At 39.7% G+C, this 17,654-nt stretch overlaps 1 protein-coding gene and 1 pseudogene across 2 annotated transcripts in view; both read right to left on the bottom strand.

The window, feature by feature from the left end:
* The window catches only part of GABRG3 (gamma-aminobutyric acid type A receptor subunit gamma3), a 575,951-nt gene that overhangs the window by 422,968 nt on the left and 135,329 nt on the right, over window positions 1–17,654 (bottom strand). The gene's annotated exons all lie outside the window — the stretch shown is intronic.
* Window positions 8,757–17,654, bottom strand: part of LOC309655235 (glutaredoxin-related protein 5, mitochondrial pseudogene) — a 28,948-nt pseudogene continuing 20,050 nt past the window's right edge. The window contains exon 1 of the transcript in view: window positions 8,757–17,654. This exon is cut by the window's right edge and continues 20,050 nt beyond it. The product of the transcript in view is annotated as a glutaredoxin-related protein 5, mitochondrial pseudogene (transcript).

Below are 17,654 nucleotides of genomic sequence, written 5' to 3'. Positions count from 1 at the left end.
TCAGGTTACTAATTGATCTGAATTTCAACAGGTGCCTTAAGCTTTGTTGTACAGAGTAAGTGTTACATTCACAAATGGAAGATTCTCAATAGAGACTCCAGGATGGCCCAAAATTATCTCACTTCCTAGTCTCAAGCCCTTGTGTAATCCCTTGTCCCAGAGTATAAGCAGCATCTGTGACTTGCTTCTAACAAAGAACATACAGTAAAGTGACTAGATATCACTCCCGTAATGTACATCTCGCTAAGACTCTCTCCTTTGCTGGCTCTGATGGAGCAAACAGCCACACTGGATGGGTCCTTTGCAGCAGGGGCTGACGGCAGTCTCCGGCCACCGTAACAAACTGAGGCCCTCAGTTCAACTGCGTATGAACTATAACCACAAGAGCTTGGAAGTGGAGCCTTCCTCATTCAGGACAAGATAAGAAAGCCCTGCAGACAGCCCAGCCAAGTCATGCCTGGACTCCTGTCCCTCAGAGTATATAATATAAAAAAATTTTTTTAAATATATATATATATTGTTCTTCATAACTGAGTGTGTGCTAATATAATTATACAGTGAACTAATTGACGAGGTATAAGAACAAACTGAGCTCAGTCAAATATTAACTTGTGAAAAACCAGAAATAAATGGTAGAAAGAAAGAGAATCCAGAAATTTAGAGCCTTTATGGAGATGAAATTGACAGCTTCTGAAGTCAATAATATGAAATAAAACCATAAAAGATGTTGAACAACAAAATTCCATTCAGAATTCTCAGCCCCTGGGGATGGAAGGTACAGCAAGGTGACTATAGTTAACAGTATCGTATATTTGAAAGTTGATTAGAGAGTAGATCTTAAAGGTTCTCATTGCAAGAAAAAAAAATTGTAACTATGTGTGGTGACAAATGCTAGTTAGACTTACTGTGGTGGTCATTACACAATATATACAAATATCAAATCATCATGTTGTACACCTGAAACTAATAAAATGTTATATGTCAATTATATCTCAATTAAAAAGCTATCAAGAAATAATATTAGTTGGAAGACCCTGAGCTCACCTCCTCCCACAGGCACATCAAAATTATAGCTATTAACAGAGAACAACCTGAACACTAGCAGAAAAGACTTCCCACAACTAAAGATACATAGAATGAACCACAACAAGACAGGTAGGGGAGTGGAATCGGGGTATAATCAAGACCCATACCCCCAGGTGGGTGACCCACCAACAGAAGGATAATCACAATTGCAGAGGTGCTCCCCAAGAAGTGAGGGGTCCAAGCCCCACATGGGGCTCCCCAGCCTGGGGTCTTATGCCAGGAAGACAAGCCCCCAGAGCATTAGGCTTTGAAGGCCAGAGGGGCTTAACTTCAGAAGAGCCAGAGGGCTGTGGGAAATAAAGACTCACTCTTAAAGGGTGCACACAAAGTCTCACATGCCCTAGGACCTAGGGTAGAGCAGTAATTTGAAAGAAGCCTAGGTCAGACCCACCTGCTGATCTTGCAGAATCTCCAGGAGAGGCAGGAGGCAACTGGAGCTTATCCTGGGGACATAGACACTGGTGACAGCTACTGTGGGGAGATCGTTCTACCACATGGACACTGATGTTGGCAAGTGCCATTTTGGAATCCTCCCTCTAGCTTATTAGTGCTGGTAGCCAGCACCACCCACCAGCCTCTAAGCACAAGTACTGGGATGCCTCAGGCCAAGCAACTAGCGGGGCAGAGCCACAGCCCCACCCATCAGCAGGCCTGCTGCCCTAAGACCCCCTGAGCCCACAAGCTGCCTCAGGGCCTGGCCCTGCCCACCAGAGGGCCCAGGAACTGGCCCCACACAGCAGTGTGTCAGCACTAGCCCTAGGACCAGTCTTAAACACCAGCAAGCCAGCACCAGCCCTAGGACCTCCTGGGCAACAGCCCCACCCACCAGCAGGCCAACAGCAGCTCTAAGACCAACCATACTGGGATCCAGCAGCACCCAGCAGCAGGCTGTCACAGGCAGGACAGCCAGGGCACTATAGCCAGAGACCCCAGGACCCAGCTACGCCCAGGAATGAACCAGGGACATGCTCTAAATAAAGAAACAAGAAAAAAAAAATCCAGCAGAAAAACTAAGTGAAGTGGAGATAGGCAATCTACCCAAGAAAGAGTTCAAGGTAATGACTGTAAAGATGATCAAAGAACTTGGGTGAAGAATGGATGAAGTCAGAAATTTTTAACAAAGAGTTAGAAAATATAAAGGAGAACCAAACAGAGCTGAAGAATACAATAACTAAAATGAGAAATATACCAGAAGAAATCAACAATAGATTAAATGATACAGAGGAATGGACCTGTGAGCTGGAAGTCAGAGTAGTGGAAATCACTCAAGCTGAACAGAAAGAGGAAAAAAGAATAAAAATAAGTGAGGACAGTTTAAGAAACCTCCAGGACAACATCAAGTGTACTATCATTCACATTATAGGGGTCCTCAGAAGGAAAAGAGAGAGAGAGAGGGAAGGGGCAAAGAACACATTTGAAGACATAATAGCTGAAAACTTCCTTACACTGGTAAAGGAAACAGACATCCAGATCCAGGAAGCACAGAGAGTCTCAAACAGGATCAACCCAAAGAGGACCACACCAAGACACAGAGTAATTAAAATGACAAAAATTAAAGATAAAGAGAGAATATTAAAAGCAGCAATGGAAATTACATACAAGGAAACTCCCATAAGGCTATAAGTTGATTTTTCAGCAGAAACTCTGCAAACCAGAAAGGAGTGGCATGATATATTTAAAGTGATGAAAAGGAAGAACCTACAACCAAGAATACTCTACCTGGCAAGGCTTTCATTCAGATTTGATGGAGAAATCAAAAGTTTTACAGACAAACAAAAGCTAAAAGAGTTCGGTACCACCTAACAAGCTTTACAAGACATGTTAAAGGGACGTCGCTATGCAAAAAAGAAAAGGCCACAACAAGAAATATGAAAACTACAAAAGTAAGAATCTCATTGGTAAAAGCAAATAAACAGTAAAGGTAGTAAATCCGCCATTTATAAAGCTAGTAGGAAGGTTAAAAGGGAAAAGCAGCAAAATCATCTATGTCCACAATAAGTAGTTAAGGGAAACACAAAACAAAAGATGTAAAATATGATGTCAAAAACAGTAAACATGGGAAGGCAGAAAAAAATGCAGTGTTATTAAAATGCATTGGAACTTAGAGACCAGCAACTTAAAATAATCACATATACATAGATTGCTATGTATGTACTGTGTGGGGTACATAGTAACTATATAATACCTTTGTATGATGACATAACTAGACGTATCATGATGAGCATTATTAAACGTACAGAAATATCAAATCACTATGTTGTGTAACAGGAACGAACATAGTGTTGTAGGTCAGTTATACTCCAAAGAAACAAACAAACAAACTCATAGAATAAAGGATCAGATTAGTAGTTACCAGATGCAGGGGATGGGATAGAGGGAATTGGATAAAGGTGATCAAAAGATACAAACTTCCAGTTATAAGAAAAAATAACTACTAGTGATGTAATATGCAACATAAATATAATTAGCATTGTTGTATGTTTTATATGAAAGTTTCTAAGAGAGTTCTCATCACAAGGAAAAATTTTTTTCTATTTCTTTGTTTTGAATCTCAATGAGATGATGGATGTTCACTAACCTTACTGTGATAATCATTTCATGATGTATGTAAGTCAAATCATTATGCGGTACACCTTAAATTTATGCAGTGCTGTAGGTCAATTACATCTTAATAAAAGCAGATGAAAAAAATTTAATAAATAAATAAATAAAACTTTTTCACTTCTTTTTCCCTTTAAAAAAAAATAATAAATTTCAGTCAAACATGGGGACTCAGGACTTCATAGATGATCAGGTGACACTGTTGTCTTTAAAATAAGCTTAACAACCAAGTTTGTTTCATATGGTCAATGTAGCCACCATGTAGCAAAAACACATGCCGTACTACCCTCAAGGAAGGCACCCTGCTGATATCCACCTGGCTTGAGGTCTTGGTGGACCATGGACAAGGCAGAATGTCAGAAGGCAGAACAGATGTCACGGGCTTCCCCCTTTGCCAGGGCAGAGATTCTGCATCTTCCAGGTGGGACCTCTTGAGGCTGGATTCTTGAAGGTTGTGTGGGTTGTGTGCACCCTTTCTTCTCTTCTCCTGAAGCATGTTTTTATGAGATGGTTCTGTCTCTGCTTCTCAACCATGTATGGATGGCTGTGTGCAGGGACACTGCAGGGCTCATAAATCTCTGGACCCAAGGAGTCACACCAGACTAGACAAACTGCCCAAACACCTCGCATGTTAAGCTGGATGCGGTCCTTGACAGGAATGTGGTTGTCTGATTAGGACAGTGGTGAATGTGTTTGTTCTATTTCAAAAATTATTTGGTGACTAGAGGGGTGGATTGTTGCAGAGATGGCTAACCACCCACCAGAAGTCCACATTTTCCACCCCACAGGGTAAAACTCTCCCTGGGAATTGATGAGCATGTCCCCTGAGAGAGGTGATACTTTGGTCTATTCTGAGTGCCTTGTAGAATCCTAAAATAAGATGAATCACTAGCTGGCTGTGAATGAGTTTTCTAGAATACTAACGGTGCTTCAAGAGAAGGTGATAAGATGCTGAAGACAAACTTAATCTACTTCACAATATTAGAAAATGGATTGGGGAAAGGAATCCCATTTATAAAATGAAAAACAAATAATGCATTTTCTTACAGATAAGAGTCTTCAGATCACGAGAAGGCTTACAAGGAAAGTATCTAGCTTTCCAGGACATAGACAAGGAGAGTTTTTCTGTCATCGCAGACAGAAAAACTAGAGACAAGGTGCTGTAATAGGCTCTCAATTCTAAGGGTAGGATGAGAAAAGCAAGGTTGTATTAACCGAGATCCAGCTTTGCATATGGCTTAAATATTGTCCTGATATTAGATGTCACCCGATTTCTTGTCTGTGCCCTGAGGCTGGCCAATGGGCAGAGAAAACTCTGTGAGGTTTTATTTGAATGAATTGGTACAGCTTGAGAGGTGTCAAGACTATTTTTCCTTATTCCCACAACTTTGAAAGAGAAAAGTAATTGCAGTTCACCAGAAAACTTATTCTAGGGACTTCTCTGGTGGTCCAGTGGTTAAGACTGTGCTCTCAATGCAGGGTGCCCAGGTTCAAACCCTGGTTGAGGAACTAGATCCTGCATGCATGCCGCAACTTAAAAAAAAAAAGATCCCACATGCCACAACTAAAGATCTCACATGCTGCAACGAAGATCCTGCGTGCCACAACTAAGACCCAGCACAGCCAAAATAAATAAATAAATAAATATAAAAAAAAAAAAACTTATTCTAGAGCTCCTGAATAGAATGTTCAAGCTCTAAGATAGACTTTAACATGGTGACACCTTAACAACTAAAATTCAGAGTAAATATCCATATCTGACTACAAATATAATTTTGACATCTCCAGAAAACAGGTCTTCAGCATACTTAGAATGGGTACTGCTTTACTGCTGAGAGGAAGAACCCACTCTCACCGCACTAAACCCAGAAAGAGAGAGATCCCAGTGACGTGTAATATGTTTGTCCTGGCACTCCCACAGTTAGCACACTGCCTGGTATCAACTACAAACTGGCACTTGCCATTGGCACTTGCCATCTACCTCTACAAGGATTAAATCATGTGCTACTGCAGCTGCTGACTTTCAACATCCCCCTGAAAGGAGTTCAGATGGAGAGCAGAAATGAGGCACTCTGTGCTCTGGAAAAAACTGGCAGAACAGGCCTTCAGATAGTGAGATATTTTCAGGAGCTGATTTTATGAGCCCGATTCTTGTATCTCCTCATATCTAGAAAAGCACTAAAATCCTTCATGGTGACATCTGCTCCTCATGACTAGCAGTAACCTTCACAAGACTAGCAGAAATCTTCCGCAAAAAATATGTGCTTGATTGCAGGTACTCCCCCTTCACCAAAATCACATATATACTGACCTCCCCCACTACCTCTTTGGAACAGTTTCTCAGAGCTATCTGAAATGCTGTCTCCTGGACTATAGTCCTCATTTTGCCCCAAATAAAACTTAACTCGCAACTCTCATGTTGTGCATTTTTTTAAAGTTGACACCGGTAAATGAAAAGCAATCATGTTTCTGGACATGGTGCTGAAAATCAGAGATTTATCAAGCTACAGCACAAAATCAGGACTGGTAAACAGGCTTCCCTAAGAACAATCAAGTTTGCAGCATCATCAGTGCATTCACCAGCAAAGATAAAAAGCAGGACTGGGCCATGTATTAGTAACTGTATAATTAGCACTGTCCCTCCTCATTCCTCGCCTCTCCACAATTCTGTCCAAGCAGACTGAACTAAGAGAAAAGAGGCCAGGGAAGGTGCAGGTGGTAAAAGCACAGACCTGTTCTCTACCTGGCCTCTAAGCCCAAGGCAGTGCCACCAAATGCCACTGCTAATGGCAGCTTTGACCCAAAGGGTCAAAACGACAAAACCAAAATAGTTACTACTAGTTGGGAGTAGGGATTGTGACAAAAATACACAAGCAGCCTCCTACTTTGGAGTACCTCTGCTCTAAATGGTTGCCTAGGATACAAGGGAGCCCAGATTTTGAAAAACAACACAGACACTGAATGCAAGATTAGACATCTTTCAAGTTAGTCAGATGAAGAAAAATTAGAACATAGCAGCCAAGCGGATTCTCCAGTGCCTCCGGAGGTCCTTAGGTGGGAAAGGGCCTTGCAGCCTCCATTTGCATTTGCAAAGTGAAGCTGGTCTCAGCCAGACAGTGGGAGACTGAGCAACTATCTGAACACAAAGAAACCTTAATTGGGTAGTTCTCTTTTTCTAAACTCAGAATAAAATATGGCCATTTATCATTGAGACATTTACTTCACTGCTTTATTTCAAAGATTCCTATTTACTAAATAAACAGATCCTGCCAGTTCACTCCATCCCTGGCTTCCCAGGATGACGCTAGGGTCACAGCTGGTTCAGGACCAACCAGAAACAGGTTTCAGCTTCTTCCTTTATACCAATTATCATGAGCCTTAAAATTTCATCAAATCCGCTACTTTCATCTCTAAGACAAGAAAGGACAAGGATATGAACTGACCAAAAACTCTTCAGACTGTTGGTAAGTACAATTCCATTCCCAAAGATGCAGTAGAAGACATTTTGTTGATGCAAAACTTATATTCACAAGGCTTTTCTTTTAAAACCGGTGTCACTCACCATGAAGGATGCAGTCTAATGGAACAGAAGAGGGAAGGACGACACAGGTGATATGGGGCCACAGTCACTCTCAATGATGAAAAATAGATATTTACAACTAGACAGATGGTCATAACTACTCGATACTGTCCCAGAACGCCTCCGTGCCACATCAAATGCAGCGATGAATTACCAAAGGGAAGCAATACCCCAAATTGTTTTCTGCCTCTTTTTATGTTGCACAGAAGACAAAAAGCAAGGTTTAAACTGCATTCAGGATGTTGAAAAATGTTTTGTTTTGCAGAGGAGGTGGTATAAGTGTAAACTGGACACCGCACTCCTCAAATAGGGGATGATTTACCCCCAGGGGGTCTGGATATCCAGCCTTTGCCTCTTAGCTTTCTTGCTTCCCCAACACACTTGGAAAACTCTTCCTCTTCTAACCCGCCCCTCTTCCCTCTTCTTCTGGAAAGGGCAGCTTCAATCGTCTTTGAGTAATAAAATTACCAACGTAATCAGAGACAGTTGAGGGTGTTTGAAAATAGCTTCTATTTTCCCGGCAGACAGAAGAGCACTGCAAGAAAGCACAGACCCACAGAATGCAAGCTCTGTGCGCTCATTCCTTCAGTGAGTATGGGTTGCAGAGGCAGTCTATTTTTGCATGTGTGTAACACGGGTATATGTCCTCTACAAAATGATGAGGTGAATATTACTTCTTTTTTGTTTTTTTTTAACATCTTTATTGGAGTATAATTGCTTTACAATGGTGTTAGTTTCCGCTGTATAACAAAGTGAATCAGCCATACATATACATATATCCCCATATCCCCTCCCTCTTGCGTCTCCCTCTCACCCTCCTTATCCCACCCCTCTAGGTGGTCACAAAGCACCTAGCTGATCTCCCTGTGCTATGCAGCTGCTTCCCACTAGCTATCTATTTTACATTTGGTAGTGTATATATGTCCATGCCACTCTGTCACTTCGTCCCAGCTTACCCTTCCCCCTCCCCATGTCCTCAAGTCCATGTTCTACGTCTGCATCTTTATTCCTGTCCTGCCCCTAGGTTCTTCAGAACCTTTTTTTTTTTTTTTTGGTTCCATATATATGTGTTAGCATATGGTATTTGTTTTTCTCTTTCTGGCTTACTTCACTCTGTATGACAGACTCTAACTCCATCCACCTCACTACAAATAACACCATTTCACTTCTTTTTATGGCTGAGTAATATTCCATTGTATATATGTGCCACATCTTCTTTATCCATTCATCTGTTGATGGACACTTACGTTGCTTCCATGTCCTGGCTATTGTAAATACAGCTGCAACGAACATTTTGGTACATGACTCTTTTTGAATTATGGTTTTCTCAGGGTATATGCCCAGTAGTGGGATTGCTGGGTCATATGGTAGCTCTATTTTTAGTTTTTTAGGGAACCTCCATACTGTTCTCCATAGTGGCTGTATCAATTTACATTCCCACCAACTGTACAAGAGTGTTCCCTTTCCTCCACACCCTCTCCAGCATGTATTGTTTCTAGATTTTTTGATGATGGCCATTCTGACCAGTGTGAGATGATATTTCATTGTAGTTTTGATTTGCATTTCTCTAATGATTAATGATGTTGAGCGTTCTTTCATGTGTCTGTTGGCAATCTGTATATCTTCTTTGGAGAAATGTCTATTTAGGTCTTCTGCCCATTTTTGGATTGGGTTTTTTGTTTTTTTGTTATTGAGCTGCATGAGCTGCTTGTAAATCTTGGAGATTAATCCTTTGTCAGTTGCTTCATTTGCAAATATTTTCTCCCATTATGAGGGCTGTCTTTTTGTCTTGTTTATGGTTTCCTTTGCTGTGCAAAAGCTTTTAAGTTTCATTAGGTCCCATTTGTTTATTTTTGTTTTTATTTCCATTTCTCTAGGAGGTGGGTCAAAAAGGATCTTGTTGTGATTTATGTCATAGAGTGTTCTGCCTATGTTTTCCTCTAAGAGTTTTATAGTGTCTGGCCTTACATTTAGATCTTTAATCCATTTTGAGTTTATTTTTGTGTATGGTATTAGGGAGTGTTCTAATTTCATTCTTTTACATGTAGCTGTCCAGTTTTCCCAGCACCACTTGTTGAAGAGGCTATATTACTTCTAATAACATTTATTTTTCCCAATTATAAGTGTGATACATTCAGATTGTGCAGCATTTTGAAGACTTGGTAAAGTATGCAGAAGAAAATTTAAATTATCCATAATCCTACCTCCTGGAATAACTATGGCGAACATTTTCATCTATACCCTATCAATTTTTCCCTCACATATTTACATATAAACACACTCAGACACACATATAAGCATAGAGAGAAGTGAAAGGGAAGACATGGTTGTGTGTACACTTTTGGTTCCTGCATGAGTCTGTCTAACAGAGTACAAATCTTTAATACACAGTAGAACTGTAGAAATACATGATATTAAGAGCTTTTTGATATAACTCATTCATTTGATGGATGCAGCAACTGACACAGGCACTCTGAGAGGATTTTCCCAGTGACCCAGCTACCTCAGGAGAGAAGCAGTCTGCCTCTGAGTGCAGTGATCTCTCCAATATGCCCTGAAAGTCTAGGACAAGTGTCTCCTAACAACTTGACACTAGACCTTGGGAAGATCACAAATACAAAAATCCACAAGTATGACACATTGCTAAAAAGCCTGGAGCTGCTTAAGGGTTCTATGAGCAGACCTATGGCTCAAGGGAACACTATCCATACAGCTGTTCCTGTGACACCCAAGGTATGGGACTGCAAGCTTGTAAGAAGAGGAACAAAAACAAAATAATTTGACCCACAGAGTGTGCATGCCTCCTCTCAGACACTGCTTTAACTTGGGATCGGGAATCCCATTTGCCAGGGGGAAAGCAATGTCCTTTTGAAAGTGGGGAGTTTCTGCACTAATGCCTGAGTTGTGTTCTTGCTGGAAAAGAGTGAGATATTGTAATTGGGAAGAAACTTTTGTATTCTATTACAAGTTAGTCACTAAAGGGATGTTGCCTATAAGCTTAAATTATACATAATGGTCCATCTCTGGGAACCCTGCCTCCCAGGTAATGACCATTAAGCTAAAATACCTTTGTTTAGCTCACAGGAAACATCCTGACCAGACCCACCTGTGAATGACTACAGGGAGGAAGAAATTCACACCTCCCCTCTGAAGGCTGATGGCAACCAGGATGTGTTTGACTTTACTCTCTCCTCTTTTGGTATGAAAGGAGCCTGAATTCTAACTTAGTCAAGATGGCTCTTTGGGACATGTGCTCACCATCTTCTCAATTAGCTGGTTTTCCAAATAAAGCCATTATTCCTTGCCCCAACAACTCGTCTCTCCATTATTGGCCTGTCATGTGGCAAGCAGTACAAGCTTAGACTCAGTAACAAATTTTGGCGAACTAGCCAGGAGCCTTGCTGCTCATGGCCAGGCAGCCCCAGTTGGGGAATTTTCAGGTAAGGCACAAGGAGCTGCCAGGACCATTTGTCCTGAGGATTTGCCCTCCAAAATTCCCTGAAGTGGCACTGGCTGCCCCAGTGCTTGGCAGTTGGAGCAAGGAATCAACTTTTGGGAGCCAACAGGCTCCATATAGTAGGGTAAGTTGCTCCAGTGTGAACAGCCAGGAACTTTATTTCCTCTCCATCTGGGGCCTTTTCTACAGAATAAGCCAATTTGTTTTGTATTTGAGTGGGGTACCCTGTTGGAGAGCAGAAAGAGTTGTTGGACTTCCACCCAATTTGTGAACCAGTTTGTTTGTTTCTTTGGATGCTAGCATTTCTTTGTGTTTTGTTTGTCTTGAAAAAGGGAGAATGTTTCAACTACCCCTAAAGAAAGTCCTCTGAGGTGCATTTTGGATAAGGGATCTGATTATATCTCTGAACCCATGGGTGAGAGAAAGATGATATCTTATTGTAACAATATGTGGCCAGAGTACCTGTTAAGATCTCCACAGGGGGTTTAGAAAGGGTTATCTTGGGACCCTGTGCATTGTGCACTGCTACTCTTGCTGTGTTAATTACATTGTCTATGGTCTCCTGTGTTGTTGGTATATGTAAAACCCCAAGACCAAACTTGAAGGTTTATTTAGCATTTTCTGTTTGTTCTTTGGGTTTTTTGTTTCATTTTGTGTGGTACAGTTCTCCATTTACAGCCAAATCAGTTTTGTGATACTTAAAACTTTTACTGATATCAAATGGAGGAAAGGAACAGGAAAAAAACAATCTGTTCTTATCCAAGGAAGAGAAAGGTTCCACTTGGTTCCTAAAATCACCAAAAGCTACAAATAGAAATAGAAGAGTCTTCTCCATATACATTGGTATAAGGATTTAGCTATGTAGACAGGTGACCTTGATTTGTCCCATCTGCCAGGAGCCCAATTTGAATCCAACCTCTTTTCTAACTGATGGGTTTTATATTGTCGTACCTGACTCATGTCTAAAATTTTGGAATAGGAACTATGAGGTCCCTGTGTTTGTTTGTGTGTTTGTACATGTGTTATAGATGTGTGGCATTGCCAAAATTAAAAGAGCTCTATTTAATTGGCTTAAGGAAATTGCTCATATAAATACTCAAATATAAAAGAAACTGGCTGGATTTAAGGTTCACATGATTTAGGAAAAACGCAGTATTGAATTAATACCTGGTGTTAGTTAACTTAAGCTTGTGGGTTTGATACAGATAGATCTTTAGAGTCAACAACTTTAAGTATAATACTTTCATTGTACCTGGGTTTACTAGAAATCAAATAACACCTTATACTTGTTACAAAGTTTGTTAGCAAGGAAAATAACAATGTGACAAGGCTTTTAGGTAAATAAAATGGAGGTAAATGAAGTAAAGAGTTTTGGGGTAACCTCTATGGGAATAATGTTTTGGGAATGTCTACCTAGAATAGTCTCTCCAGATTTTCATAACTCGAAACTAAACTAAGTTTTAAGATAAGACTGAACTTAATTAAGAAAATAAATCTTAAAGGTAAAGTGATATAAAACCTGAATTTGGTTCTATAAGAGGATAAAGTTTTCTTAAAATATTGAACTGCTTTTGGTAACAGATTGTGAGGTTCTTTGATTAAGTGATCTCTATTTGCCACTGAGATCTTTCATTATCACTGGTTAAAACTTTTTGATATTTTTGACAAACTTCCCAAAGATCAAGTTCAAAGTGGGGTTCATTTGAACTCTGGCTAACTTTGGGGTTTTCCAGAGGGTCCTGGAACACCTCAAATTATTTGTTTTCTCTCCATCTCAGAGAGGAATATTAAACTAATTGGGCTTATTTGGTGGAGGCATTGTCAAATGAGTGATGATAAATCTTCTTAGATTGTGTCACAGGGGTAAACCTTATTAATACACATATTCTACAGAACTCCTAAAATTCTGGTATATCTTGGTAAATGGTATCAGGCATAATTTTAGTAATTATCTTAAACTGTTTGTCACAGCAGTAATCAAGTTTCTATTCAACTGCATCATAATCCCAGTTGATTGATGCCAAAGCAAAAAGGCATCCTTTTAATGGTTAGATGATCAATTGTTATCTATGGTTTTACAGTGGCTTTTGAATGACTCTATAGCTATTCTGTGAAAAAAGCAGGGAAGAATGATGAAATCCTTTACATGCAAGCATTTGTACTATTATCAGAGAAAATAAGAAAAGGAAAAGAATGAGAGTGAGGATATGTTGCTTCAAATTTTAACTCCTCTGGCTGAGCCAGCTGTCCCAGCCACTCTGGCGATAATGCCAATATATCCACCCTTCCACCTTCCATTCTTATCCAGCCCCAATTCCTGACACTGTGGCTCAGGACTTCCCCTGCTTATAGGGATCAATTAGAGAATCCTGTGTTAGTTTCTGGAGCACAGGGTCTGGTCTGGTGTTGCCATCTGAGACCCAACAGGGCACCCAATTTTGGCCAGGAGCCACTTCAGGGACAGGGCAATTTCCTTTATGCCATTATCTTGTAGGGGGCCTAAGTGCAAATGAACAGCTGGTTAGGTTTCTCAGACTTCTTTAATTGGAAAGATGGCAACCCACCTTATAGGGAGGATCCTCTACACCTGAAGCCCACTTGACAGCATCTACAGCTGAACCAAATTGGGGCCCCAGTGAGAGAAGAAGGCCCTTAATAGAGCACTGCTTATTAGTGCATCTTGGCAGGGCCTTGAAAAGGGAAACTAAAGCAAAAGCGTTTGAACAAAATTCAAGAAATTCAGCAAAACAAATGAAGACCTCTCTGAATTTTTGGAAAGGATTTATCAGACCTACAGACATCATACTAATGCAGGTCCCTAGGCCCCTGAAAATATTAGAATGGTAGTTTTGACCTTTTGGAACAAAGTGCCTCAGATATCAGGAGAAAGTTGAAAAAATTAGATGGTACATTTGGAATGAACCCTTCTCAATTGGTAGATTTTGTTTTTAAAGTATTCAACAGGGAACAACAACAGAAAAAAGAAAATGCAAAATGAAACACCACTTTTTTGTCAGAGGCATAGGATTCTCAGACGGCAAGTAACTCGAAGAGAGGTAAGCCCCCATTGGGGAAGGAGCAACGTGCTTACTGAAAGGAGGAGGAACATTGGAAAACGGCTTGCCCTGGGCTAAAACAGAAGAAGAACAATAAAAGACAAGAGAGAGAGGAACACTCTGAATGAAGAGGTCCACGGGCTCCCTTGGACCTGAGGTACCTAATTTGCCACAGGAGCCCCGGGTAAAACTGACAGCAGGAAATGAGCTGACTAACTTTCCAATAGACCACACCCTGAAGTTTTTCACAGAATTTCTTGACATCAGTCCCACCAGAGTGCCGTAAGCCTACAGATGGCACTCACGAAAATCCCAGAAAAGGAGACACAGCTCCTTCCCCCAAGGTCTTAAAAATAACCCAAAGACTGCTGTCAGACCTCCCCAGATGGGGAATCAGAGGAAACTGCCCCACCAAGGACTGAAAAATACCTCTCTTTTTAAAAAAAATTTTATTGGAATATAGTTGCTTTACAATGTTGTGTTAGTTTCTACTGTACAGCAAAGTGAATCAGCGATACTTATACGTATATCCCCTCTTTTTTGGATTTCCTTCCCATTTAAGTCACCACAGAGCATTGAGTAGGGTTCCCTGTGCTATACAGTAGGTTCTCATTAGTTATCTATTTTTCACATAGTATCAATAGTATATATATGTCATTCCCAGTCTCCCAATTTATCCCACTCTCCCTTTTCCCCCTTAGTATCCAAACTTTTGTTCTCTATGTCTGTGTCTTTATTTCTGCTTTGTAAATAAGATCATCTATACCAATTTTTTTCAGATTCCACATATACACGTTAATGTACGATATTTGTTTTTCTCCTTCTGACTTACTTCACTCTGTATGACAGTCTCTAAGTCCAGCCACGTCTCCGCAAATGACCCAATTTTGTCCCTTTTTATGGCTGAATAATATTCCATTGTTTATACGTACCACATCTTCTTTATCCATTCCTCTGTTGATGGACATTTAAGTTGTTTCCATGTCTGGGCTATTGTAAATAGTGCTGCAATGAACATTGGGATGCATGTATCTTTTTGAATTATGGTTTTCTCTGGGTATATGCCCAGGAGTGGGATTGCTGGGTCATATGGGAATTCTATTTTTAGTATTTTAAGGTACCTCCATACTGTTCCCCATAGTGTCTGTATCAATTTACATACCCACCAACAATGTAAGAGGGTTACCTTTTCTCCACACCCTCTCCAGCATTTATTGTTTGTACATTTTGTGGTGATGGCCATTCTGAATGGTGTCAAGTGATACCTCATTGTAGATTTGATTTGCATTTCTCTAACAATTAGTGACGTTGAGCATCTTTTCATGTGTTTGATGGCCATCTGTATGTCTTCTTTGGAGAAATGTCTATTTAGGTTTTCCACCCAGTTTTTGACTGGGTTGTTTGGGTTTTTTGATACTGACCTGCATGAGCATGTATATTATGGAGATTAACCCTTTTTCTGTTGCTTCATTTGCAAATAATTTCTCCCATTCTGAGGGTGGTCTTTTCGTCTTGTTTATGGTTTCTTTTGCTGTGCAAAAGCTTTTAAGTTTCATTAGGTCCCTTTTGTTTATTTTTGTTTTTATTCTCATTACTCTAGGAAGTGGATCAAAAATGATATTGTTGCAATTTATGTCAAAGAGTGTTCTGCCTATGTTTTCCTCTAAGAGTTTGATAGTGTCTGGCCTTACATTTAGATCTTTAATCCATTTTAAGTTTATTTCTGTGTATGGTGTTAGGGAGTGTTCTAATTTCATTCTTCTACATGTAGCTGTCCAGTTTCCAGCACCACTTATTGAAGAGGCTGTCTTTGCTCCATTGCATATTCTAGCCTCCTTTGTCATAGATTAGGTGACCATAGGTGTGTGGGTTTATCTCTGGGCTTTCTATCCTGTTCCATTGATCTACATTTCTGTTTTTGTGCCAGTGCCATACCATCTTGATTACTGTAGCCCTGTAGTATAGTCTGAAGTCAGGGAGCCTGATTCCTCCAGCTTCATTTTGTTTTTCTCAAGATTACTTTTGCTACCCAAGGTCCTTTGTGTTTCCATACAAATTGTAAAATTTTTTGTTCTAGTTTGGTGAAAAATGCCATTGGTAATTTGACAGGGATTGCATTGAATCTATAAATTGCTTTGGGTAGTATAGCCATTTTCACAATATTGATTCTTCCCATCCAAGAACATGGTATATCTCTCCATCTGTTTGTGTCGTCTTTGATTTCTTTCATCAGTATCTTATAGTTTTCTGCGTACAGGTCTTTGGCCTCCATAGGTAGGATTATTCCTAGGTATTTTATTCTTTTTGTTGCAATGGTAAATGGGATTGTTTCCTTAATTTCTCTTTTTGATTTTTCATTATTAGTGTATAGGAATGCAAGAGATTTATGTGTATTAATTTTGTATCCTGTAACTTTACTAAATTCATTGATTAGCTCTAGTAGTTTTCTGGGGACATCGTTAGGATTTTCTATGCATAGTATCATGTCATCTGCCAAAAGTGACAGTTTTACTTTTCTTTACAAATTTGGATTCCTTTTTCTTCTTTGAATGCCATGGCTAGGGCTTACAAAACTATGTTGAATAATAGTGGCAAAAGTGGGCACCATTTTCTTGTTCCTGATTTTAAAAGAAATGCTTTCAGTTATTCACCACTGAGAATAATGTTTGCTGTGTGTTTGTCATATATGGATTTTATTATATTGAGGTAAGTTCCCTCTATGCCCACTTTCTGGAGAGTGTTAATCTTAAATGGGTGTTGAATTTTGTCAAGCTTTTTCTGCATCTATTGAGATTATCATATGGTTTTTCTCCTTCAATTTGTTAATATGGTATATCACATTGATCGATTTATATGTATAGGACAATCCTTGCATCTTTGGGATAAATCCCAGTTGGCCATGGTGTATGATCCTTTTAATGTGTTGTTGGATTCAGTTTGCTAGTATTTTGTTGAGGATTTTTGCATCTATGTTCATCAGTGATATTGGCCTGTAATTTTCTTTCTTCGTGATACCTTTGTCTGGTTTTGGTATCAGGGTGATGGTGGCCTTGTAGAATGAGTTTGGGAGTGTTCCTCCCTTGCAAATTTTTGGAAGAGTTTGAGAAGGATAGTTGTTAGCTCTTCTCTAATTGTTTGCTACAATTCGCCTGTGAAGCCATCTGCTCCTGACTTTTGTTTGTTGGAAGATTTTAAATTGCTGTTTCAATTTCATTACTTGTGATTGGTCTGTTTATATATTCTATTTCTTCCTGGTTCAGTCTTGGAAGTTTGTACCTTCCTAAGAATTTGTCCATTTTGTCCAGGTTGTCCATTTTATTAGCATATAGTTGCTTGTAGTAGTTTCTTTTGATCCTTTGTACTTCTGCAGTGTCCGTTGTAACTTCTCCTTTTTCATTTCTAATTCTATTGATTTGAGTCCTCTCCCATTTTTTCTTAGTGAGTCTGGCTAAAAGTGTATCAATTTTGTGTATCTTCTCAAAGAATCAGCTTTTAGTTTTATTGATCTCTGCTATTTTTTTTCCTTCTTTCTTTCTATTTCATTTATTTCTGCTCTGATCTTTGATTTCTTTCCTTCTACTAACTTTGGGTTTTGTTTCTTCTTTCTCTAGCTGCTTTAGGTGTAAGGTTAGGTTGTTTATTTGAGCTTCTTGTTTCTTGAGGTAGGACTGTATTGCTATAAACTTCCCTCTTAGAACTGCTTTTGCTGAATCCCATAGGTTTTGGGTCATCGTGTTTTCATTGTCATTTTTTCTAGGAATTTTTCAGTTCACCTTTGGTTTACTCTGTGATTTCTTGGTTATTTAGTAGCATATTGTTTAGCCTCCATGTTAGTGTTTTTTACAATTTTTTTCCTGTAATTGATTTTGAATCT

This window comes from Balaenoptera physalus (assembly GCF_965194825.1).
Source record: "Balaenoptera physalus genome assembly, chromosome: 2".
Classification (NCBI taxonomy): domain Eukaryota; kingdom Metazoa; phylum Chordata; class Mammalia; order Artiodactyla; family Balaenopteridae; genus Balaenoptera; species Balaenoptera physalus.
The sequence above is the reverse complement of the archived record's forward strand: the minus strand, read 5'-3'. Positions and strand labels throughout refer to the sequence as shown.